Raw genomic sequence first — 26831 nt, forward strand, 5'->3', positions numbered from 1 at the left:
AACAATACTATATTTTCCTTAATGTTTTAGGTAAACTGTGGCAACAATGTGTTGTTGATATTATGCAGCAGGTTTATATTGTGTTTATTCTAAGGATACCACCCTGTGAGTGGTACATCTCATAAACCTTGTATAAGGGGTAACAATGATCCTCATATTTTAGTGTCTATTCACAATAAGATTGATTAATAACACTACTATATTTTCCTTAATGTTTTAGGTTAAACTGTGGCAACAATGTGTTTGTGTGTTTATTCTAAGGAACCACCCTGTGAGTTTAAATGTCCTCCTATAAACTCAAAACGTTTTTTCTTTCCCCCTGCAGCGCCTCGCGGTTAACACTGGCCCATTACACCTTGTCATCTGTGTCTTCTTGGTGTTATTTGGACAATGTTTGGCCATTTAGCCTGCATGGCCTGTGTGTCTGCGCGCTCCAAGGAGGTCCTAGACAGAAATTGATACTAATTGCGAGGACTGTACACTGCTGGCTGCCGGAGGAGCCTGCAGGCAGTTTGGAGGACCTGCTTGTCACCAGCCTAATTGACAAGGGCTTGTCTGTCCTGGGAGCAGCTGGTCCTAAGCACTGGCGCACAATCGCAATCTTGACACGGCCTCCACTCCGCCTGGAGGAGTTTTGGAGGGGAAACGCCGTTAAAGGGAGATTTATTGAATCTCCCCTTTGGGGTGACGCGGTATTAAGTAGCGCAATATCGGCCTGATATCCGGCTGAGCACACTCCTGGTATTAATAACAGAAGGTGCCAATTAGGAGCAGACAGGTGACATTTCTAGGGACGTTATGAATCACTGCAAACAAGACAAGCGTGGGTAAATAAAAAGCTATGTGAGAAGTCTGAAATGGGTTTTAAGGTATTTTACTTTACTCAGCTACTCTGTTAAGAATTTCCCAGTAAAATAACAGTAAAGAACTGGGTTGCCTTTATGTTACTGTAAAATTAATATTATTATACTGTCGCTGAAATTTACAGCTTTGTACTGTTAATGAAAAATACAGTTTGAACTGTTTTTTTTTTTTAATTAATTTCAGTATTTTACAGTTAATTTACTGTTTAAAGATACATTATATAGCTGTTTTTCCACCTGTCTTTTACATTATCTTACTGATTTGTTTTAATGCACTATTAAGGTTGTATTTTTTACATACATTTTAATAAACATTATTTTTTACCTAGATGAATAGACTTAGCAGGTTACATGCATATAGGAATAGTCACACTAAATACAATTAAAGGCACTTGTTAAGAAAAAGGCTATAATAGACTTGTTGTTTTGTATTAACAGTAAAGCACTGTTTTTAGCAATAACAGGTTAATACTGTTGAAATCCTGCTGTAAATTAACAGCAATTGTTTACAGTGTATGTGAGAAGTCTGAAATGGGTTTTAAGGGTATATTACTTTACGCAGCTACATGACGCAGAATCAGAATCAGAATCAGATTCAGAATCAGAATCAGAATCAGAATCAGAATCAGAATGGTGTTTATTGCCAGGTGTAAGAGGTATACACTAGGAATTTGCTTTGGTTTTGTTGGTGCAAGTAAACAGTATAATAACAAAAAAAAAATAGATAAAAACGTTAGAATAAAATAAGAATAAAAAAAATGAATTTCTACCAATTACAATATACAAAATAAGCTATAAACAAAAATAAACATGATATAAACAGATAGTGCAAATATTGCTATATGCGTAAATCGGATGAATACATAGGGGGGGGATGTGTTGCACTACAGCCATTCAGCTGAGAACACAAATAACATCAGTTAAAATAATCCCTTCACTATTCTCGCCTGTTTCTATTACAGCCCCATGTCTTTATAGCTGAATGCATCAAGCAAAGCAAGTATTGTTTTCGTCTGCAAGTGGGAAAAAAAGGTTTTCCTCCACTTTCCCACTGCCTGTAAAGAAACGCTGCTTTTCTGGCCCTTTTGAACTGAAAATCGTGATTTTTTTTTTTTTCTCCCCCTGGTGTTCTCCGGACGCGCTCCTTTCTTTCTGCGGAACAATGACAACACTGGAGCTCCCCTGCCGGTGCGCCACAGTTGGGGATCCCCCGGATTGTTTTGGACATCTTTGGATTTCATCAATCAAAATGACTGCAGTTTTCCATAAAAATGCTGAATTTGGGTGCTGGAACCGAGCGAGGCAAGGTAGAAAATGCGAAGCTGTCCTTCTCGATGATAAATGGCCATCCTTTGATTTGAGCAAATAGAGAATATACGTGCCACAGTATATACCAGTGAGAAACAGGAGAAGATTGTTAAAGGGAGAGATCATGCCAGAAATGAATCGAGGAGAAACATTAGGCTGTGAAAGCAACTGCATTTTCCCAAAACCTCAGACATCTGTGAGCAGGATAAACCTGACATGTCTACTGCAGTTTGTAAAATAGCAATGAAATTTAATCTATTTGATTTTTTTTTCGTGATGCTCAGCACGACTTTCAATAAAGTATTTTTCATCCTTTTTCCTAGAAGATCCAGCAACACGTGAAACAGATGTTAATTTCCGCTCCAGTCTTTCAAAATAAAACTACTTAGTTAGGTTTAGGAAAAGATCGACTTGGTTAGGTTTAGGAAACAAACATTTTATTGTGCTTTTTCCTAAGAATGTCCATGAATAAGTGACGCACGTGTCAATTTCCACTACAGTCTTTTCAAAATAAAACTACTTACAGTAGTAAAAGCTTGACTTGGTTAGGCTTAGGCAACAAAACGACTTAGTTCGGTTTAGGAATAGATCGACTTGGTTAGGCTTAGGCAACAAAACTACGTAGTTAGGTTAAGGAAAAGATCACGGTTTGGGTTTAAATAACCTCGGAAGTGATGTTATTTAAGTACGGAAGTTACGTGACCAATAAATCAACTTTGACCTCTGGTTTTACATGGGACACAAACAGCGGTCCTCTGGGTGAAAGTCTGGTAGCTTTTCACCCACCCATCCACCCTGACCTCCTGCACGGCATTGGCCACTATTTATATTTCATAGTTAACAATTACGTGGATTACACATGAATTCATTTCGTGAAATTGTCTTTTTGTCTGCTTTATATCTGAAAATGAACAGCAATAGGATGAAGGGTTACCTCTGGAGAGACCTAGCTACTGGTGTTAGATATCATCCCAGTAATATTGGTCTTTCTTACCAGGTTACTGGGTGTAACAAAACCAGATAAAGACCCATAAATATATAGGAGTCTATGGACTGGAACTACAGGAAGCTGATGCTGTATCGCTGCACTGCACCAATAAACCCCTGTTAACATGGAAATACCACATCCCATCGACTAAAACCCAATTATCTGGCATCTCGCAGCGGCTCTCGTTGGAGCAGACCTGGGATGAAATTAAGAAAACTGCAAAGTAAAACTTTTAATTTCCTGAAAAAGCAATTATGAATTACGGAAGGGCCCTGCAGACGCCTCTCAAGGTGTCCTCTCTAAATGGCCCTAATGCTGTGGCTAATTATCCAATATTGACATTTTGTCCCGCCTCAGGTCAGCAGGTCAACAGTTGGAGATTAATGGCACCGGAAGGAGGTTATAGGACAAGGAGCCAAGGAAAAGACACTGTAATATTACTATATTTCATTACATTTTGTCTTGTTAGTGCCCTTATTTTGTAGGTTTTAAAGAAGGACTTAGCCAATGCTTCTGTTTTAGACCTTATTGTTCTTAAAATATCTATCCAAAATAAGGATTTATAGTCTGTATTTGGTGCCCAGTAGTGGATTTATCTTATCTTTATTAGCGGCTGCATTTCTGTTTCTTTTGAGCCATTCCTTATGCTCCATATAGTTTATTCTTTATGGTTTTATAACAAGTATAGTAGGATATAGTGGCTCTGGTAAGGACCACCATCCCCTCCCTCCCTCCTCCTCCTCTCTCAAACATATAGCAGAGTTGACTGGCTTGTCGAGCTTGAAGAATTGTTTAATTTCAGGGCCCCGGCGTTTCCTGAGGTGAGGTCTGCATTGGCTGCTAATAGAGATCTAATTGATGGGCCGAGTCCCGTTTCCGTGCTCTCTCTCCCTTTATTGCGCCCCGGCGTCTGCTGTAAAATAGGTCTGTAATCAGATTCTGCCTATTCCTCCTGGAGCAGGATGAGAGCTCAGGGCTGCACAGAGAGAGATGGGCCAACAAGAAAAAAAAGAAAAGAAAAGAAAAGAAAAATCAAGTTAAGACTCGAGTAGAAATTCGACATGTTGAGGCTTGATGAAAAAGAGAAACGTGAGCTTTGACATGTAGTTTTCTTTAAACAAACCTACATTATTCTTATAGAAAATTCTCCTGTGTCTGTGGTACTCATTAGTGAGTTTATAGACCTTATCAGGTTTAATCTGTCAGCTTTATTTCTTCTGGGATTCATAGTTTTGTTGCAATATTTATACACTGAACCCCTCATCTAAAATTCAAACTTATAGGATTACTATAGATCTCCCATAAAAGGCTCTGTTATTGCTGCCAAATGCCTTCTGTGATGATGATTTTAACATTGTTATGTGGGCTTTCATGACTCAGACTCTCACTTCATGATCTAATCAAATCCCACACAGGCCAGTCTTGGTTCATACCAGTGCTTTGCACCCAGAAGGTACACAAGATGTCAATCAAATCAAATGTGAGACTGGCAGCAACAGAAACAGAGTGATTCTCTATTTTTTTCTGCTTCTCTCTCCATCTCCTATAGAGCTTCCTGGAAGGCTGCGATTGGCCGGCTGTCTGGGCCGTGATAGCAGCCCCGGAGCCGAGGATGATTGATGATGGCGAGGGCAAGGCCGAGCGCTGGCAGCATAAAGCCCCATAGACGCCTCAATAAAGAGCCTGGCTAGTGGAGAGCCTGGGCCCCGCTCAATAGGGCCCCTCCGCCTCCGAGGACCCACGGCTAGAGGAGTGCATGGAGAGAGAGGGAGAGAGAGAGAGAGAGAGAGGGAGAGGAAGAGAGGGAGAAGGAGAGGTGCTCTGTTGTTGGATAATCCGTTTAGCTATCGAGCCAGCAGCCGTCTGAGGCTGGATAAGTGCAGCGACGGATGTGTGTGGGGTGAAAATAGCAGGGGTTGGCTGGTGGAGAGCTGGAGGGGGGGGATGCAGGGACGAAGGATGTGGAGAGAGAAAGAGAGAGGGGGAGATGGATCATCCAGTCTCAGGATGCATAATGGGGGGAAAAGGGAAGCGGATGAACAAAACTGGAAATCTGCAGGCTGCTTTTCACACGCACTAGAAATGATCCCAAAAAGTTGACCACAAGCTGTCTGATGCCCGTCTGCTGCTGCTACTCTGGTGGCCACCATTCAGCCTACAGATGCATAACTGTGGTGACCTTTGCTTCGGCAGATCAATGAGACCCTGCTAGGTTGGATGCCATCGGTGCAGCGTCCACTGCTGTGGCCCCAGACCGCATGCAGCCCTGTTGTAACCCCACCAGCGCACAGCAGCTCTGAAAAGCACAATTAGGCAGTAATCTGCTCCTACCAAGCCAGCTTTCAGTGACTCCAGCGTGGCTACACGGTGTCCTGCAGACCCTCCTGGCTGGAGTTGGCAGGATGAAGGTCTGAGACTGATGGCCTGGTGGTCGTCGTCACTCTGCAGGGTTCATAGAGATCAAAGATGAGAAGTTATTGTCAAGACCCGGCATGTGTTGCACAAAACAAAGCTGAATCAAAGTTCCCAAATGCACTAAAAGTCTGAATTGTTGTTGTTTATTAAAACTAAAATTTAAAATGTTATCTCAGAAATACTTTGTATATGTTCTGCTTTTGTGTAATTCTGTCATCTTCATTTGCATTCTACTGTAATGTCTTTAATGAAAATAAATCTACCAAAGTTTCCACAAAATAACTGCTCTTTGTTCTTTTTATTTCTGCTCTTCCATGCACTCAGTAAGGAGATATATGCAAAGCTTATTTAAACGTTTTTTTTTTTGGAGACGTTTCCAGTCATTTGAAATAAATCCAATTCAACTCACAAGTCTTTTTAATTCCTAGTCAAACAGGTAATTTCAGGTCAAGTCATTCAGATCTGTATACTGACATTTATGATAGAGTTTTAGTGGACATTTTACTTATTATTGTTTTTTTTTTTACGACTAGAAGAGCTCATAATGAAATGTTTGAGGTGCGGCACATAGGGCTGGGCGATATGGAGAAAATCAAATATAATGTTTTTGATCAAATTCCTTGACATTGATACTGCAACAATATTGTATGGATGACCATTGGTGCTTTTACAAAATATTTACACAATGATATATTTTTGATAAATAATATTCAGTAAAGTGGGTAAAGGCAAATAATAGAACAACAGTCTGATGTAATACAGCCTTTAAAACCAGGAAAAGCCACTTTGACGATATCACAATATCTAAAATCTAAGACGATATCTAGTCTCATATCATAATATTGATATAATATTCATAAATTGCAAAGCCCTACGGGCACAACATTCTCAACTTTCTGTGGCGACCGATAGCATAACAGGGCTAAGCAGATATGACTGACAATTTCAGTAGAGAACCATGGTTATTGGGTATAATGACCTGTAATTCTCACAGTAAATCACAAATAAGAATTGTCTTTACAGAATTTAAAATGACGGCAGTGACACAGATCAACACACCTGTTCAGGTGCATTCTGGTGTTCCCTCTCATCCCTGCTTATATTTGAGTTGTTATTAAGTTTAACAACCTTTTCATGATTATAATCAACGACTTACACTATTTACTAATGAATGTAAAAGAGCCTAACTAACAGCACATTACACCTTATTGCTTTACAGCCAATTAAAGCCACACAAAATCTGTGTGAGCAGTTCAAAAGCAATAGGTTAATGAAAGCGTAACAGTGAAACGTGTCTTTATTGATTTGTGATTAGTGCCGGGGGGTTTATTCACGGGGTATCCATAACTGGATTCTGCCTCGGATTTTAATTGCCTAATTGGAGTGATTATTTAGCAATGGGAAACCATTCCACCTGTTCCTCTGCTGTACTTCTGCAGTTTGATAGTCACGTTGACACCTACGATTATCCTCACCAGTGGTGGGAGAAGTACAACTTTTGAGTAAAAGTACCAGTACAACAATATAAAAATACTGCATTACAAGAAAAAGTCATGCATTCAAAAGTACAGAAATATTATCAGCACAATGTACTCAAAGTATCAAAAGTAAAAGTACTTATTCTGCAGTAAAATGTCTCCTGTGACTGAAATATTATTATTGTAATATATGTTAATACTGATGTAATACAGTGGTTCCCAACATAGGGGTTGGACCCCGCCAAAGGGTCACAAGATAAATGTGGGGTCGTCTAGAATCTATCTATTCATCAGTAAATACACTGAGCATGTTTTACTTATAATAACATAACTTTACATGTTCATATAGCCTACTGTGTTTTATTTCTTACATGTGAGTGAGTATAAATAGATAGAATATATATATATATTTTACAACCTAGAGCTGTTGTATAATTATATTTTGAATGATTATCACTAAAGATTTGTGAAAGAAGTGTCCTGTCATTTTTCTTGTATTTTGGGCTCCTGGCAGTGACAATACATTGTATTTTATAATTTGATCTTATTTATTCTTTTATGTAAAATCTTAATCTGAAAAGTAACTACTACCTAAACTAAAGCTGTTAAATAAAATGATTAACGCTTTAGATTGTGGCTCGCAATGTACAGCGTAATACTTTCCAATTGTTTGCTCTAATGGTGTACTAGTAGAGTACGTACTGATACATACATGTATGTACAACGGAAAAAAGATTTTGATTGCAGCCTACTGAATACCCCGTCCTAGAAGTCCTAGGCCATCAGGTGAAATCGTGCCACCAAATTCAAGCTGCTACTTCAACGTGAACACTCAACATATTCTCATACAATGGTTCGTATGATATTTAACCAAAAAGTTGACCCCGCCTTTTTTGTTAGTTTTCCTACGAATGCCCAGCGACACGTGTCACTTTCTACTCATTACATGCATACAGTCTTTTCAAAATAAACTTCACAGGAAACAACTTTCTTAGGTTTAGGCAACAAAACAACTTGGTCAGGTTTAGGAAAAGATCGCGGTTTGGCTTAAAATAACTCCGGAAGTGGCGCAATTTAACTGTGTACGTTACGGGACAAAGAAATCAACATTGACTTCTGAGTTTCACGCGGACACAAACACCAGTCTCCTGGGTGAAAGACTGGTAGCTTTTGACCCACCCATCCACCCTGACCTCCGACACGGCATTCACCACTATTTATATTTCATAGTTAACAATTACGTGGATTATTCATTTCGTGGGATATATACAAATTACAGTGCATTACTTTTCGTAGGTATGTATGTATGAGACCAGCCTGAAAAACTACTACTACTGTAGAAACATGGCGTTGCAACATGGCGGCCTCTGTGAAGAGGACCCGCTTCCCATGTAGATATGAAGGGCTCATTCTAAGGTAACAAAAACACAATGATTCTTATTTTCAGGTGATTATACACTAATGAAAACATAATAATAAACATTATATTCAATTTGTTGCCAATAAATCCCGCTAAAAGCTACACAGCATATCTTTTAAGTACAGTATTTAGTTACTTTTCACCACTACCCCTCTATCCCTCTTTCAAAAAATATATAAGGTTATAAGGTATAATCAAGTCAGACTTTATACATATAACATGTAGGCCGACATTATATTATATATATATATCAACATTTATGCACCAAAAGGGATATACTGTATGTCCCCTGTCTGACTGACATGGAAAACACGTGTTTATGTGCAGCATGAACAAATCTAATCGCGAGTGGCCCTTCAGGCTGAGCACATTATCCAGCACTGAATTATTTCATATTGCGGCTGTTGTTGTGTGCATTGTTGGTGGGCAGAGGTTAACAAAAGGCCAAGACAAATCCAAGCCACCGGCGTTGGCCGCATGGGGAAATGTTGGCAAGCGAGCCAGAGAATAATCATAGGCTAATCTGATTTCCAGCTCTGATAATGGAGGCCGGGCTAAATAAGAAAAATTCCAGGCAAATTTGTGCAAATGAAAAAGGATTCCTCCTGACATAATGGTACGGTGCAAGGCAGCCTCTAATGAGCAATAATCTGTCTAAGAGCTTCTCTCTCTCTCTCTCTGAGCTTTGGTTTCTCCCTCCATCTTCTATCTCACCTCCTCCCCCACTACTCCAGCTCTCATCAGCTCCTTCTCTTCTCCTGAGGAGCTGCATGTCACAGCTAAATGTGACACAGAGGAGGAGAGGAGGAGGAGTGAAATCTGCACAATGGAGGTGTGTACAGTACTACTTCAGACCAGTCTGAGGATTGATGAAGGTGTATCACCAGGATATATAATGTACACTGCAAATATCTACATATTGCTAAGTGATTTTTGTCCATTATTTATTTCTTAAAAGTCAAATTTTTCTTAAAAATAGTGAATTCAATTTTCCAGATTAAAATGTGACACAAAAACTTGAAACATTTTGAATTATATTGGAAAATAGTTGAATTATTCTCAGGGCACAGGCGGATTTTTTTTCATTTGTTTAAAGAAAATAGGACTTTTAAACTCAGTTGTCAGTTTATTAGGTACAGCTATCCTGTTTCTATGAGCAATGTTTTTACCAATGGATCTGTTTTGTTTCTATCGTGCATGAACACGAGTACGCGAGCCACACAACACACATTCATGTGAGTTTCAGGCTATTCCACTGATCGACCATTGGTGGAGTATAGAGCAAAGAGCAATACGCCAACAAAGACAACGAAGAAGACGGCAAACTTGTCAACATGAATGTAATCAATACAGGATTTAAAATAGTGACGAAAAAACTGGGGATTGCTGCAATGGGTCAAGAAACTCAATGTTAATGTTGAAGTATAAATATAGGTGCTCTTCAAGGACGGGACAAGTAGTCAAGTACAAATAAAAAACAATGACTGTCCAGGTACTATTAAAGGAAATCCACCAACATGTTTGGACTCAACAAGTCTTCATCAGGGTTGAAGTGTAATGAGGACAGGTGTTTATATAATAATAAAAAAACTCATCACTAATTCACACTAGCTAAAAAAAACAAGAAAAGATAAATCACAAAATAAGGTAAATAAAGGTGAAAATAACATAACATAATAGTGTACAAAGACAATTAATGTGCCAATATAAACTATAATACTCACACAAATAATGACAAAAAAGAGAATAAATAATCTAAGAATTAAATTTGGATTTTCAAATGTTTTATAAGGAAGGAAATATATATTCAGTGTATTTATTAGACCTGCTCTGAAGATATTTCCAGAATCCTCAAAGACTCTTGTCATTATGTAATATTAATATTAAATATTCTGTTGCACCATCAAATTAAATACAAAAGATATTTAACCCATTCCCCAAATTATGACTCTTTTTAAGAAACATTAATCATAACAAAGATGGTAGACGGACATGACATATCTTCTCAAATTATCAGTTATATAAGTAATTGATGTTTATGTCCAAATTAATACAAAACATGTTAATATTTTGCTTGTGTTTTACAATGTAATTCTGGTTACAACTCTTTTTTTTTTTTAATAACACAACAGATTAAAATATTTTTATCTAAAGAGTCTTTGAGGATTTCTGGAAATAACTTCAGAACAGCAGTAAGTTCTGTTAAATAACCGTTTTCCAAAGAGGTATTTATATTTTGGAAAATTAGATTTCTACCTCTGTGACTTGAATGTAATGATAATAGATAAAAGGCACAAACTGGGGCTGGAACTAATGCAGTCTGATACAACAGTCCTGCAATAAATCCTACTTACATGAAGGTTATAATGTTTAGTTTTTTTAAACTGTTTTAGAGAGGTGTGTGTTGATTCAACTTTATTCTGGAGGTTGTAATTTGTGGTGCTGTTGAACTGTATTACTTTACACTGACAGGTGTTTCTAATATTTAGTCTACTTTCGTTGATATAAATGGATTGGACAAAAACATTTTTACAACAGAAACCTTCACGGTTATTGCAGGGCTACTGTATTTCACTGCATTATCCTGCATTATCTAGCTAGGTGTACCTAATAAACTATGTGGGACGGAATCTGCCAAAATCAAAAATCTAAATGAATAAATGACTCGATAAATACATAAATATGCCAATAAATGAACCAAAATAATATTAAAAATATTAGTAGGCATTAATTAATTGAAATAATGTTGCATAAATTATATTTCTGTTTTTATTTATTTATTTATCTGAATAAATAATAAACTGGCAAGTGACTGTAGGACTCAATAATAGACAAACTTCCTTAGAAAAAAATGTTTTTTAGCAGTTTAAAGTATAGGGCCAGATGTTAGGCTTGAACACGACGTGCTGCCTTGTCAAAAAGCCCAGTAATTGTTTGCATTTTCAGTTAAGAAATAAACAACATCACATCCCCTGTATGCTCTTGTCGTGCATCATATTAGATATCCCTGTTGCCAGACAAACCACAAAACTCTACCAGAAATTAAATAGTCCTTCTCTTAAAGGTTCAGAAATACATTAACAATGAACATGAAAAACACCAAAATGGCCATAACATAGTGTTTGTTTTCTCATTATAGCACTGATACGCCGCCCTGTAATATGTGTTATAATGTCAGCAGCAGCAGCTGTAAGACAATTTTAACTCCATAGAAGAATAACACCCTCCCCCCTCCATCTCTCTCTCTCTCTCTCTCTCTCTCTCTCTCTCTCTCTTTCTCCCCTCGGCCGCAGCAGCAGCAGCAGCTTGGCTCCGTGTTCCTGACAACTTCCATAAATTATTGGAGATTTTCATATTTCAAATTTCATCTGCATTCATGCGGAGCGGCCAGGGCCCCGGCGGAGGCTAGCGTCAGGGTGTCGGGTGTGGAGGCAGCAGAGCCCTTGGTAGCAGCGCTGCCACCGGCTGCCTGGCTTGGTGGCCCCAGAGACCCTTGGCTAATTGAATTGCATCCCCTGATTAGATTATCCTTGCGGCAGCTTGCTGCCAATCTGAAGTATGGGTGCCTTCTATCCTACTTAACCCTTCTGCCCCCCACCCGCTGCTGCAGGCACACACACAACACAACACACACACACACACACACACACACACACACACACAAGGCAGAGTGCCCAATATATTCAGGGGCCATCAAAGTTGGCCAGTTTTGTTATTTTTCTTTTGCATTGTCGTGACTTGTAAAAGTGGCCATCTTTCAGCGCCTGGCCCTCACCACCGCTCGTTCTTTACCAAACAGCCGACCCTGGCAAATGGCGAGTGTCATTACTCCAAGTTTGTTTTTCTGTTTGTTTGGCTTTTTTTTCTCCACAGATTGTGTGGCCAAATGTTACTGAGGGACCGGCTTAACAGTGACAGAGCCAGAGAGCCACAGCAACACACAGGTCCGCTCAGGACAGGGATCAGTCTTTTAGTTGACATTTTATTCACCATCCAGTTCCATTTCTAAAGAGTAATTTTGTATTTATCTATCACAGTAACCCGTTCTCACTCCCAACTCGTCAAATACCGCCATTTGGTAAGTGGCATTCGGCATCGGAAAACGATGCACGGAGGAGGCACCCTTTATGTGACGAACCAGGCTTTCAACTAACTCTAATGAAAACCCACCCGCGGCGTTATTCGGCGGTTGGAGCAAGTGACGTAGTATTAATAGCGTGAGAGTCCGTTCAGGGCAGGCGGGACGGGTGATGGATGGGAGACCGTTGTTTGTGTCCCGTGTGAAACTAAAAGTAACGTTGGCTTATTTTGTCACATCAGTCTTTGTCAGTCCCGTAAGTCACGTGAGTCACTAGTCAGTGAAGTTAACGTCAACTGCGACCGTTTCCTAACCCTAACTAAGTGGTGCCTAAACCTAACTTCTTGTTGTTTATTTTGAAAGGACACTATGCATGTAACGAGCGTATACTGACACGCTGTCCCCAAAAGTAACGCAAGAGGGGTACCTCATGCGTCGGTCTCCGATGCCGACGGGCACTGACCAAACGGTGGTATTTGACGAGTTTGGAGTGAAAACTTAAAGCTAGGGTTGGTAAGCTTAAGAAACTAGCAACCACTCCCCCAAAATACCATATCAACGTAAACAATGAACATGGTTATTGTTAGTACTCACAGCTTGTGGAAGACTCCGGTGATACACAATGAGTGAATAAGGTAGGTGGACAGGCAGGTAGCCATCATTTCATCCAGGCCGAGTGGAGTGGTTGGATGGATTTATTACAGTCCTGCAACAGAAGAGAAGAGAGAATTTCAACAAATATAACAATAAATGTTTTTGAATTATTACCAACCCTAGCTTTAATTATCATCTCACTTCATTGATTGGTTGAGAGACACAAAATGCAGATTTTCCATTTTTCCACTCACAACTATTCACTAATGTTTGTAAACACACCTCAAATGTATATGGTCAAAAATCTACAGACTGAGCCTTTAATGACAAACTGAATATCATTAATTGCAGCTCTGTGTCACTGTAACGATTTTCAGGTCACGATTCATACGTCACTGCTACAAAATACATACGACTGCAACCAACAATCATCGTTCTCTAAAATGTCTGAAAATGGTCAAAAAAAGCTGATCCGACCAATTAGTCCAAAAGCCAAATAAATTATATGCAGTTTACTAAAGAAAAAAACTGCAAACATTCACATTTGAGAAGCTGTGAAGTTTGGGAAATTTCCCTTAAAAATGTACGATTAATAGATGATCACAATCAAACATCGTAAGTGTCCTCCTGACCCTGTGATGACTGCAAACACCTCCCCCACAGTCTCCGGCACTAGCAGGCCATGTCATCTCATGCATTGCCACATTTCAGTTTGGGGCCGATGCATAACCCAGATGAATATAAGTGTTCGCTGAGGAAAAGTCATGTTCTGATGTAATTATCATCTATTGCTTCCTGTAATCGTATCAGATCTCTTTTGAACAATAATCTCATGGTGAACGTCTGGAACGGAGCCCTCCTCCCTGTTTATTGTTCTCCACTCCGGTAAAACACAATTGAATTGAGGACTCTGCTATTAGATTTTTTGCTCTGTAGAATAAACTGAAATCCTATTTTTGCTGGAAATTATCAATACATCTTGGAGAGCAAAAGTAAGAAGACACAGAGCAAAAGTAGACCCTGTAGAGAGGGAGAGAGGATGAAATAGATGAAAGATGAGGAAGAGTTGATGGGAAGACTTTCACCAACTGGAGAAGGGTTTTATTGACATACTGGGGTCAGATGTATATGTTTGTAAATTACATCAAAACTGTAAAATACTGCTCCTGCACAGACAATACTTTATTGTGCGGCTTTTAAATCCAGTAAGTAAACTGGGTATATTGAAATGTGGAAGCAGTGTACAGTAAATAAAAATACCATTTCGCTGTTGCCAAGAATGAAAAACAAAGCACATATGTCATTTTTTGGAGCATAGAAAATACATTTTCTGAGTGAGCAAATGTCTGAAAGTTGCAGGACTTTAGAAGCTCATTTATCAGATAACTTACCACGTCAACTTTTAAACAAAGACAAAAAAACAATAACACAAATCATCAGGCGTACACAAGAACAATATCTCTGCAATAACATAGCTTCAGTTCAGTTTTCTGTTTTCTTTCGCTGCGTAAACGATTCTGACAACTTCAAGAGGAACTAGGATCATACTTACAGACTTTAAAGCGATGCAGCAGGTCTGCAGTGTTTTGCATCTGGCCGGCAACGAAATATTGATGACACACAGAGTTTGAGGCAAAGCAATAGCTTTAATTCAATCAGTAAACTCATACAGTAAACATGGACAGATAAAGAAATCCATCCTGAAATGTGATTTTGAAAAAGCAGCAGAGCAGTCAGGGATTTTATAAAAGCACAATGATAGTAGAAATATAAATAAATGTATATACAGTTACCTTGTTGGCTTTATGAAGATGAGTTTCTCACAACTGAGCAGCTTGTTTTTAATCATCTGTGACAGGCTGATCAAACTTTATTGCTCAAAACTTTGGCCTCTTTTTTTGTGTGAAAATGATGCAGTTTGCTAGGATGTCTGTTACCTCCTGTGACACCTAAACCATAAACTGGTGGTGGCTACTTTAAGAGACCTTTGCCAAAATGTGACACTTAAGATGAAACAAAAGGAATGAAATTATAGTTCTTAATATGGAGATTATGGGTAATTTTAGTCCTTGTTAAGAAAGTGACACCAGTTTAATATTCAGAATTATCAATAGCATTGAGATTGAATAACGAAGTTCAGATAATGTGTCCATGTTTTTGGATTTTGGCCTCGTGTTCGTAGCATTGAGGTTAATTTCTCAATATGGTTTCAGGGGATTTGAGGGTTTTAATAACCTGATGAGGTGTTTATGTTTTACAAATAAAAACAAATTACAACTAGTGGGTTTTCAACTGAGTCGCCAGAAAAAAGTTGGCATTGTCTGTTTCTGTAAACCACAGGATATGGTTCATATCAGCCTCGTATCACACTTGCAGAAACGCAATGCCACGTGCTTAACGTTGTGAAACGATTGGTTAGGTGTAGGCAACAAAACTATTTGGTTATAGTTAGAAAAAAAAGATTATGTTTCGTGTTCAAATACAACAACCGTATCTACCGTAAATAAATAACAACCGCCCTGACCAGACTTTTTTATGTAATGCTTTTGATTTTTGGTTTCACACAGGACACGAACAGCAGTCTCCTGGTCACCCGTAGTACACTTTCTCGCTTGTACTCGTGAATATAACACATAACTTTTAATCAGTCAGTTTTCTCATTAGTGTAATCTTTTGCTTCAACTCGTCGTTAACGTCACACTTGCTGATTGAATGTTTCTCCCCGAAATGCACCTTGGGAGTCGTAGTTAACATTTCCCCTGAAATATTAATGCTTGTACCTTCGACGTTTTTTAAAACCAATGAACACGACGATTCAAGAGGAAGAGTCAATGCTGACCTAAGACGTAAAAGTCATGTAACTTGAGCCAGATTTGCATCCAAAAGTATCGCAATTTTTTACCAAATTTTCATAAAAAATCTGCAAAAGAAAATGTTTTGCTACTGTTATGTGAATATTAGGAGCTGGTTCATGGAGATAAGCAGTAGGTGGTGCTAACTCTCCAGTCAGGTGCCGTTAAACCATTGCGGAAAAAGAAGACGCAACCAGATGACGTGATTAAATGAGCGCCAGTCAAACCCATGAAAACATGATGTAAATATGGCATTTATGTTTGTTTCATGTATGTTTTCGTCTGCAGCCATTGTTCATTAGTGGACGCCTAAGTCAAATGTTTCGTGTACGTCATATCCCCAAATGTGTTTCCATAGCACTTTCTTGCATTTTGCATTTATCGGTACAGCTAGTTTTCCAACTCAGCCAAGCGTTTTTTTCAATATCTTTACTTTTTTTCAAAATTTCCAGTGATTCTACTCAGGATTTTTATGTGCAAATTGAAAATGGGGCATTAAAACAGGTGGATGGAAACACACCTAAAGCTTTTGGGGAAAATAAATAGGACTTTTACATTCAGAACCAGGGGCGCCAAAAACACCTCCTCCCACTTTGTAACTCCATGAATAAATATCTAGTTTAAGTGAAACATTTCGTATAGAGGGTGCTGTTATGAGATTGTAGCATGTATCAAACGAAGGCTGAATGATTGAAATCTGTTCACCTGTTTCTTCCCAGCTGGAGGATGAGGATGAGGAAGAGGATGAGGATGCTCAGGCATGTGCAGAAGGCCTCTCTGCTTCCCTCAGCAGCCCTCTATCCAGCCATCCTTCCATCCAGCCAGCTCTCCTGAGTCACTTTTCATAATTATTGAATTACATTCCTGGCAACCCATTAAGCAGGACATTCTCTTCTTAACCACCTGCTCTTCGCCCCTCCTCCACCCCATTTTACGCCATCAATCTTTCAGCGTTACCGGAGCCCCTAAAAGCTTTCTGACTGCTCTATAATGGGGGACAGCGCGGGGTCAGGGGGTGCTACAGGACTGTGTGCTCAGGAGCAGTGATGCCTCAGCATTCGGGTGGGGAGCAGGGCGAAGGGACGGGTGGTGGTGTGAGGGGGCAGTGGGGGTCACTCTGTGCAGCCCGGCTGTAATAGGTCACTAACTGGACCTTTGGCTGGGAACAAGAGGGGAAAAAACACATTTGTATGGGTGGTTATGTGAGTGTGTGTGTCTGTGTTTGTGTGTGTGTGTGTGTGTGTGTGTGCGTGCGTGTGCGTGTGTGTGTGTGTGTGTAAAACCTGTTCAGGTGTTTCATAAAAAAAATCCACCCTGAGATTATCTGTCAAATTTAATAAATCTGTCACATCACTTCATTTCAGTAATGAAGTGTTGTATTTTACTCTTGTTTGCCTCAGCTTGCTTCACCTAGTTTTACTTCATTTGGTCATTTCCTACATTTCCCAGAATGCCTTTTGACATCCTCCAAAGAGTAAGAATGAACTTGCTGCAACAGCAGATGACAGAAGTTTTGTGAGGGAACTGTCCTTCAAACTAAACACATACCAAATTGGTATCAAGGTCAATCTTCTCCCACACATGCTGCCCTGGGACTGGAGGAGTATATCTACCCTTCAACATGAACTTCCAATGTCACAGCTGAGTTGAAGTCTGAGAAGTAAAACATCTTCAAACTGTTATCAAAGTAAAATACTTCGCTGTGATGTATTTGTAGGGTTTTATACTATACGGCCACAAAAGTAATTGTTTCTGATTGGCTGGAAGGTTTCTATTAAAACTGTAAAACAACAAACATAACTCTGGCTACCGATCTAAATCAGTGCTACAGGTTTACAGTATTAAATTACAAGTTACCATAGCAACAGGCAGCGTTTAGCCTTATTTTAATGCTCGTAATGTTCAAAATCTCTCTTCCTCGTTCAGTCATTCATTAGTCGCTACATAATAAACACTCAATAGTACAGTAAAGTGAGGTCTCAGACACTTATGAATTATCACTGCATAGAATTGTAACTGTAATCTATCAAAGGGAAAGTATGACATTATGGGATTTTTAACAAAAAGCAGTTATACTGTGGACAATTATATTTTACACTGAAAATTCAGACACTTGGATGAAATGGTGGAAAGTAAACAAAGTGCACTAGGTTGCATTGGGCATCATCTTTCGTACGTTTTCCTACGAATGTCCAGCAACACATGTCAATTTCCGCTCTTTAATGCAAACAGTCTTTTCAAAAGAAACTTCTGTCTTCACAGGAAACAACTTGGTTAGGTTTAGGAAAAGATCGTCGTTTGAGTTAAAATAACTGCAGAAGTGGCGTTACTTAAGTACGGAAGTTACGGGACAAATAAACCAACGTTGACTTCTAGTTTCACACGAGACACTGGGTGAAAGTCTGGTGTTTTTTGACCTACCTATCCACCCCGACCTCCTCCCTACACAGCGTTCGCTGCTCTTTATACTTCCTGGTTCACAATTACGTGAATTACACACAAATTGATTTTGTAGGATATACACAAATTACAGTGCATTACTTTTCGTAGGTATAGCTATGAACAGTGTATGAGACCAGCCTGAGCAGTTGCAGTACAAAGTAGGAAGGTGTGCAAATGTAAAAGCACAAATATAAAATATCAATATAGTTGCAAGTATAAAAATATAATTTTTCAATCATCTTTTTCATATCCTATCTGGTTCCACCCAGTCTGGAAATATTCCCCACTTAAAGGTGCAGGGTATAAGATCTGACCTTATTAAACCTCTCCCATGTGTTAAGCGAATAGAGCAAATGGCTCTATCTAGAGCCAGTGTTTGACTCCGTGAAGAGGACCCGCTCCATATGTAGATACAAACGGCTCATTCTAAGCTAACAAAAACACAACAACTCTTTCAGGTGATTATGCACTAAAGAAAACATATTGATTAATATTATATTCCATTTCTGCCAATACATCCCCCGAAATGTTACACACCGGTCCTTTAAATTCTATTATACAAACAAGAAGCAGATAATACTTTCTGTTGGGTGTATTAACGATGCAGTCAGCCATGATGAAATGCTAAATGTTCCGACACTCATCACTTGAACATCACTGACATTTTGACATGCGAGGCATTTTGGTATTTTGACGTGCAGTGCTCTTTTCACTGTGTTGTCCAGGAGATTCTACTGAAGTCAATGTTAAGTGAATAGTAAGGTTAGGTTCATCTTTACCCTGCTGGCTTATTGACTCGCCTGTCAATACGACTGCAGGGAGAATCCATAATGCCTGCAAATGTTATCTCAACATCTGTTTTAATGGTTGTGCGTGTTTACTCGTGTGTGTGAGGCTTTAAAGGTCTTACACGATATTTTACTACAATGTACATTGTGTACATGAATATACAATTCTCCTCGCATTGGGTAGGAACAATGTCTTTGTGATATAAATGTGTTCTTCTGTGTTTTATGAGGACAAGTGCCCTAATAAAAGATAGATGAAAAGCATCTTAACAAAAGGAGATTTTGATGGAACTTAGGTTTAAGACTTGAGTTCAAGCTGTGATAATGAATTTTTGGCCACTAGGTGTATGCGTTGATGTATTTGTCACGTAACTTGCATACTTAAGTTACGCCACTCACGGAGTTGTTTTAACCCAAACAACGATCTTTTCCTAAACCTAACTAAGTAAAACTAACTAAATTGTTTCCTGTGAAGACGGAAGTTTATTTTGAAAAGACTTTATGCATGTAATGAGCGGAAATTGACAGGTGTTGCTAGATACTCGTAGGGAAACGCTAGAAAAATGAGGAATAACTTTTTGTGAGATATCAAACCGTTGTATGAGGATACGTTAAATAACAATAATAGCAAACATTTGCCCAGCAGCAGCTCTGTTTTGATCTCCACCAACTCCTGACGAAATATCCGTCTCTTAAGCTGCTAAACGCACCTCTATATTCACCAGCTAGCTGCTAACTTTATACGGTATGTCCTCCATTTGGTGCTGGGCAGGTCGTGAACATTGGAATTATGCTGCTGGAAACAAGACTGATGAGAGCACTAAGACTGAACTGTACAGACAATGTGCCATAAAAACAAGCAGGCTGAAAATCTCCAGAGAGCTACAGAGGTGTGTGCTGACCGTCAGGGAGTGTCTTTCACTGAACTTGATTAAATATTAATATACAGCTTTAGATTGGGGCTCAGTTTTGGTTGAGATTAGTGTTTATGGAAGAATGAATGGAGGTCCTCACTAGGATAGTAGAACAAATGTGTTTGTGTGCGTGTGTTTACAAGTAAACAGCATCAGTGCAGATGGAGGGCTTATGCCTCACCTCACAGCATGCTGCTCATTACCTAATGCTCAGATCCCAACACATATTATTCATCTCTGACAGCTCGCCCGCTTTGCATAAAACACACACACACAAACACACACATGTGCCGCACACACTTAAGAACACATATATACCTGAACTAACAGGCTGTCATGAATGCATACATCCTGTACAGCTACATACATCCCACCTATACTGTATGGACACATATGCTGAATGCAAAAGTGACCTTGCACACCAACTCCAGCATATGCTTCATACACACACCTACTCAAACACACACACACACTGAGAGCATATGAGTAATGAACAACCTTAATAACACCTCCAACTTTTCCTCTTCTTCTCTCTGTTGGCTGTTTAAATTCACATCCCCCTTTAACGTCGCTCTAATCTGATTACCGCCGGGCTAATGGCTCTCCTTCTGCTCCTCCCAGACGCTCTGCCCAGACCTTGGAAAACACACACACAGGCACGCACACACACACACACACACACACTGCTACATCTGCAAAGTATGGCCGAGGGAAAAGAGCTGAGAGAAAGAGAAAGAGGGAGAAGTTGGTGCATGGTGTTTATATGCATATGGGTGAGTGTTTTTTTTTGGGGTGGGGGGTGAGGAGGGTGGGAGGCTAGTGGATCAGCAGCCAACTCCACTCCAAAACCCTCCCCTCACTCTCCCTTTCTCTTCCCTGCAATACCTCCCCCTCCCCTTGAGTAAATCTATAGGGAGGGAAGGCAGAGACAGGTGCATTTCTCCACAAATTGAGTTAGCCAAGACATGCCACATCCAATTGGACTAAATTGATGTGAGAGTTTGTGATGTCTGCCGTGGGTATTACAGCAAAGGTCAGTGTGCCGAGACAATGACATCAATCTGGTCCACGTGGCCGAGCGGCTTCGGGCCCCCGCCAGCCTCCTGATTCAGATGCAAACCTGCAAACACAGCCAGGGGAAGGAGAGGGCGGACAAATGCTGGTTGCAAACTGGTGGGCATTTTGTGATTGCTTTTGAATAGAAGCTAAACAAGAGCTCGACACACCCTGGTTGTTGCCTCCGGGTGTTACAAGCTGCCGATGGCCAATAAATACTGTAGATAAAAAATTATGAGGACTGTTGCATTATCAGTTTGTTGTTTTGATCGTGCACCCCATTCGACTGTTATCAGGGGCCTACTATGCCTTCTACGTTGTAAAAGTGAAAGTGAAACTTAAAAGTAACACGTTCTAACACGTTGTACAACTGAGTGAAACCTCACGTTTTGAACACAAACAAAAAGGTTTCTTTAGGTTTAGGCAATAAATCTACAACTTCTTTAGGTTTAGGCAAATAAAACTACAACTTCTTTAGGTTTAGGCAAATAAAAATGCTTAGTTAAGTTTAGGGAAAAACTGGGTTAAAAAAACCCAACTATGAACACAAAGACAACCACACATTGTTTGTTTCACACGGGATGCGAACTCCGGTCTCCTGGGTGAAAGCCCTATATTTAGTTGGTTTGTTAATAAAAGAAAAAAGTCATAGTTAAACAGTGTAAAGCTTCTACAGCATATAACCTGAATTAGTGTTAATAATGGATTTTATTTAAATGTAACTGTCAGCTGTATGGTGGCTTTGTAGCCATTTAGCTAAAGGTTTATCTACCTTTCTGTAGTTGTTTTGACCATGTGGCACGTTCACATATCCGTACATATTTTAACATATTAGAAACACAGCGTATCCTAATACAACGGTTCGCATGATATCTTACGAAAAGTTATTCCTAATTTTTTGTGAGTTTTCCTACGAATGTCCAGCAACACGTGTTAATTTCTGCTTGTTACATGCATACAGTCTTTTCAAAATAAACTTCTTCACAGGAAACAACTTGGTTAGGTTTAGGCAATTAAACTACTTCGTTAGATTTAGGAAAAGATCGTGGTTTGGCTAAAAATAACTCCAGTAGTGGCGTCACTTAAGTACGGAAGTTACGTGACAAATAAATCAATGTTGACTTCTGTTTTGACCGACTCATCCAACCCAACCTCCTCTCTATGTGGAGTTTATCGCTCTTTATACTTCCTGTTTCACGATTACATGGATTAAATACAAATTAATTTCCTGGGATATATATACGAATTACAATGCATACTTTTTGTAGGTATAGCTACGACCGGTGTATGAGAACAGCCTGTAGAGACAACAGGAGCATCTCTAGCTGCTATCACTATAGCTACCCCAGCTAATTTGCTTAAATTACAATTACTACTAATGCCATTTTATTTTTGTTATATTATGTCACATTTTCTAGACCCTGGGATGTTATTCATATAGAGGCCCACCTACGATGAACACATATTGCCTATCAATTTCCCATCCAACACGTGAGTGCTGGTGGTTTAGGGCCACTTTGCCTCTACTCTCAGGAAATCCAGTAGAAACTTCATCATGCTGTCACCTCTTTCAGGGCCTGCAGACCCAGATTTCAGGGGTATGGCTTTCATCCCACCTCTATTCAGAGAGCCATTTTCTTTGATCACATTAGCGTTATTGCTCCTCTCACTGTTCCCTCCGTCTTCTCACTGCTACTCTATATCAGCCCAGGGCTATTGGTTTTCATTCTGTGGCTTCAATCTGGACCTGGACCAGGCTCAGCTAGACCAGCTTACACTGACGTTAATTCATATAAAAGCTATATGAACAGTCAAGTTCAACTGCTGACTTCACAAGCTCACTCCATCAATGGGACATTACGTGACAGACTGTATTGAAAGGTAAATACACCGTAAAAAGTCATTTGTAGATGAGTGTAGCTTTTCTCAAATTCCTCAAACCAATAAGGAAGAAAATCGATATTTGTGAATTTAGGTTTGTTCGATTCATTTTTATCAAATAAATGGGCTGAAAATGACTAATTTCACAGAAAAAGTAGCCACCTAAGGAGAAATCATCATCTGATCTCTTTGACAAGTTTTCCTGGAACCCGTGAGGAAGGTTCAATTCATCCCCAGTCGCTGGAGTCCCAGACCAGAGATTTGTCTGAGAAGCAATTTACTGTCATTTGCTGGAGAGTGCTGGCCTGATGCATAAACATCGTCCCTAATATGCCAATTCATCATCAGGCAGCCGGGGGATTCTGGGTGTGTTCTGATCAAATTTGCACCCGGCGATGATGAGGGGCATGTTGGTTTTGCTACAGAAAAGTGCAGATCCAGCTATTTGTCACGTCAAGCTTCAACAGGGGAGGCAGAGGAGGAGAGGATACACAGCATAGAAATAGAAGGGATAGAACAGCAGTTTGCCACAGATTGTTTTAGCCATGCTAGCTACTTAGTTGATATCTCAACTATTGGATGGATTGCAATGAAATGTTATACAGACATCCGCGGTCCCTAGAAGGTGAATCCTACTGACTTTCCCTCTAGTGACACCATGAGGATGGCATATGTGGTTTTGAGTGAAATGTCTCACCAACTATTGGAGGGATTGTCATGAAATTTGGTAAACGCATTCATGTTTGTCACAAAATGAATCGTAATTATGGACATTTTCCTCAATTTCCATCATCAGGTAAAATTGAAAATTTGGCCAATACGTAGTTATGACCACATTAGGGATGTCACAATACCAGTGACAATTTAAAGGATAAGGCTGGTGTTATTCTATGTTTTTGTTACTGTCAGCAAATTCCATGAAAACACCAAAACCAACAATAGTCCCTTAGTCTCAATACTCTCCAACTTACCAAGCTCATCTCTGGCTTTCAGTCCCAAGTCCCAGGGGTTCCTACTGAAGACTTAATCTTTAAAAAAAAACAGGTAACAAATATGTACTTTCAATTTTAGATAATAGATCCACTGGGAACTGTAGTTTTTTTAGTGAATGGTTCTCAAACAGGAGTAAACAGTGTGTTTGTTGGGGACTATTTTTTAGCAGATTTGGTGCACTAGAGTATCTACAGCAGCAGGATGATGTAAGCAGGATCGACTCAAAAACAACTACAATGCCCATGTTCATGGCATGTCACATAGTGTAACTGAGTTTTAGATATTTTTTTGGACAACAATGGAGCTCTATGGCACAGAGGAATAAGATAATATTGGCTTCGGATACACAGAAAAAACTTGTTTGAATGTGATTTGTTGACAGTAAGAAAACATAGAATATCACAGACTTATCCTTTAATAACGCTGACATTACTTCATGTCCACTAACAAAGCAACATATCTGTTCTCTAAGCTGTGTGCTGCAGCCCACTAACACAGCATTATAAAACACCCAATTTGTGTACCAGCCAATTCACCATCCACCCATATTGATTTCAGTTGAAATATACCGGATCTATCTGGTCCAGCTCTGTGGTGCAGCATCATCCTTCAGCGCCCAGAGAGAGGCCTTCTGGGAACAGGAAGTGAATCAGAGGCTGCAGTGGACAGACTGACTCTGATGGCTCCCATCTGGCTGTTCTTTAAGGATTCCATCCAATCAGATTAGGTTTGATTGATCAACAGGCGCTGCCATTGGATGCTGGTCCTGGCAATATAAATCACCCGCTGCCATCAATATGGATGGCTTTCCTGAGGAGGAGCAAAAATGACAAAGTGTACATGAAATTCAAGGAAGTTGACTTCCTTGTGGCCAAATACACAGTTTACTAATTTAAATTGTCTGTTAGTGAGGAGAGACATGATGATGTTTGGATCATTGTGTTCAAAGATGGATGGGTTTCACTTTAAACTTGGATAAATAAACAGCGAAGGAATCAAAAATCTGCCACCTCTCATGAAATGATTTACTGACATTATTGGCTGTTGTTAAGTACTTTATAGTATTTATATGTATTTCATAATAGCTCTAAATTCATTTTTGCATTTAGCTTTAACGGTCATATCAACAGGAGATTAAGTTAAGTCTGACCAGATTTGCAAACACAGAATCAAAAGACAAACAAGCAAACAAAGCAAAAAAATGAAAACTCTGAGGATTAATTATTAATTAATCCTAGAAAGGCAGAAACAACAGAACATCTAATACTCTCACAAACTGACTTGATTTTCATACACCTCTCACACCAACATGTTCCCATCCCAACTTGTCACATACTGACGCTTTGTCAGACCCCTCGGTGCCACTCTTTTCAGTCGCAGTAAACATGTGCTTAATGTTGTGAAGTAAACAAAAACACGCTTAGGTTCAGGCAATAAACCACTATAATTAGGTTTAGGAAAAAAACAAAACATGGTTGGGCTTAAAACTACTACATTTGTACAGTGAAAATAACTCTGAAGTTGTGAACAGTGGACATGAAAGACTGCTGCCACGGATGGGTTTCCATTGTAGTTAATGGAAAGCCCGGTGCGTCTCATACCAACGCTAAAGGGTGCTTTAAGCATTGGTATCGAACGACGACGGCTGTGACAAAGCGTTGGTATTTGACGCCCTGGGAATGAGTATACACTAGGCATGCAAAACCAGACAAACCAAACTGTTTAATGACGTACAAACTGAACCGTGGGCTTGTTGAACTGTTGCACAACTATTAAATACAGGCCTGCTGATTGTTTGTTGAGGTACCAGACACATAGAAGAGACAATTATCAGAACATATAGGCCTACTAGACCATTAAGTATCCTGCCTTATTTCATGTATAAAATTACTGTTATGGCCTCATACAATATAGAAATATCATTCATTACTATCAATCAATCTGTATATTTATATAATTTGGAGTTCAAACACATTGGAAATGTTTTTCTTCTCCCCTGATGTGCAAAACAAACCAAACCGAAACCGTGACCCAGAAACCGCAATACAAACCAAACCATGGGCTTTTGAACCGTTGCACCACTAGTAAACTATCAATGGAAACGACGTTCCACATGTTTGAGAGTATTTCTGTACTCTGCTCTCTGTAGTTGCAAAAAAGTCTCTAAAAGTCTGAATCCAAATAAAACTGAGGGTACAACGAAACTACAGGCAAATAAGTCAGTCTCAAAAAGTGTGGGAATAGCCTAAAGAACAGATTGATTTTAGACATTAAAGCACTCTTAAAGGTAGCCTACAGTGTGTAGTTTAGGGGGATCAAAATGCATTCTTTTATTCATAACTATGTTTTCATTATAATCACCTGAAAATAGGAATCGTTGTGTTTTCATTACCTTACAATGAGCCCTTTATATCTACATGCGGGTCCTCTTCATGTTGCTCTGCCATGTTTCTACAGTAGCACAGAACGGACAAACCAAACACTGGCTCTAGAGAGAGCCTCACGTGTTTTTGCATCTGCCACCGTTCCCCTACACGCTTGTCACACGGGAGAAGTTTCAGATCCTCGCCGCTGGGCGCTGCCAAATCCTACACACTGGACCTTTAAATTGTTCATGGAATTAGTGAGGGACAAACAACTTAAACTGGTGCTTAGCTGATCAAATGAAAACCCTAAATGTTGCTTATGCTCCTCAGTCTATCCGGAAAATGAAGGCATGGCATTGACTGATTAAGGGAGTCTGTGTTTATATGTGTGTGTG

At 39.5% G+C, this 26831-nt stretch overlaps 2 long non-coding RNA genes across 2 annotated transcripts; one reads left to right on the top strand and one right to left on the bottom strand.

Annotated features, from left to right (window-relative positions):
- The first annotated feature begins 1583 nt into the window (after positions 1 to 1583).
- Positions 1584 to 5753, top strand: LOC119493936. Its single transcript, XR_005208052.1, has 2 exons — positions 1584 to 2170; positions 4709 to 5753. It is a non-coding gene; the product is annotated as an uncharacterized LOC119493936 (long non-coding RNA).
- Positions 5491 to 24875, bottom strand: LOC119493934. Its single transcript, XR_005208051.1, has 3 exons — positions 24640 to 24875; positions 13145 to 13256; positions 5491 to 5601 (listed from the first exon to the last, which is right to left on the bottom strand). It is a non-coding gene; the product is annotated as an uncharacterized LOC119493934 (long non-coding RNA).
- Positions 24876 to 26831: the final 1956 nt, after the last annotated feature.

The sequence above is a fragment of the Sebastes umbrosus genome, chromosome 9, assembly GCF_015220745.1.
Source record: "Sebastes umbrosus isolate fSebUmb1 chromosome 9, fSebUmb1.pri, whole genome shotgun sequence".
Lineage (NCBI taxonomy): Eukaryota > Metazoa > Chordata > Actinopteri > Perciformes > Sebastidae > Sebastes > Sebastes umbrosus.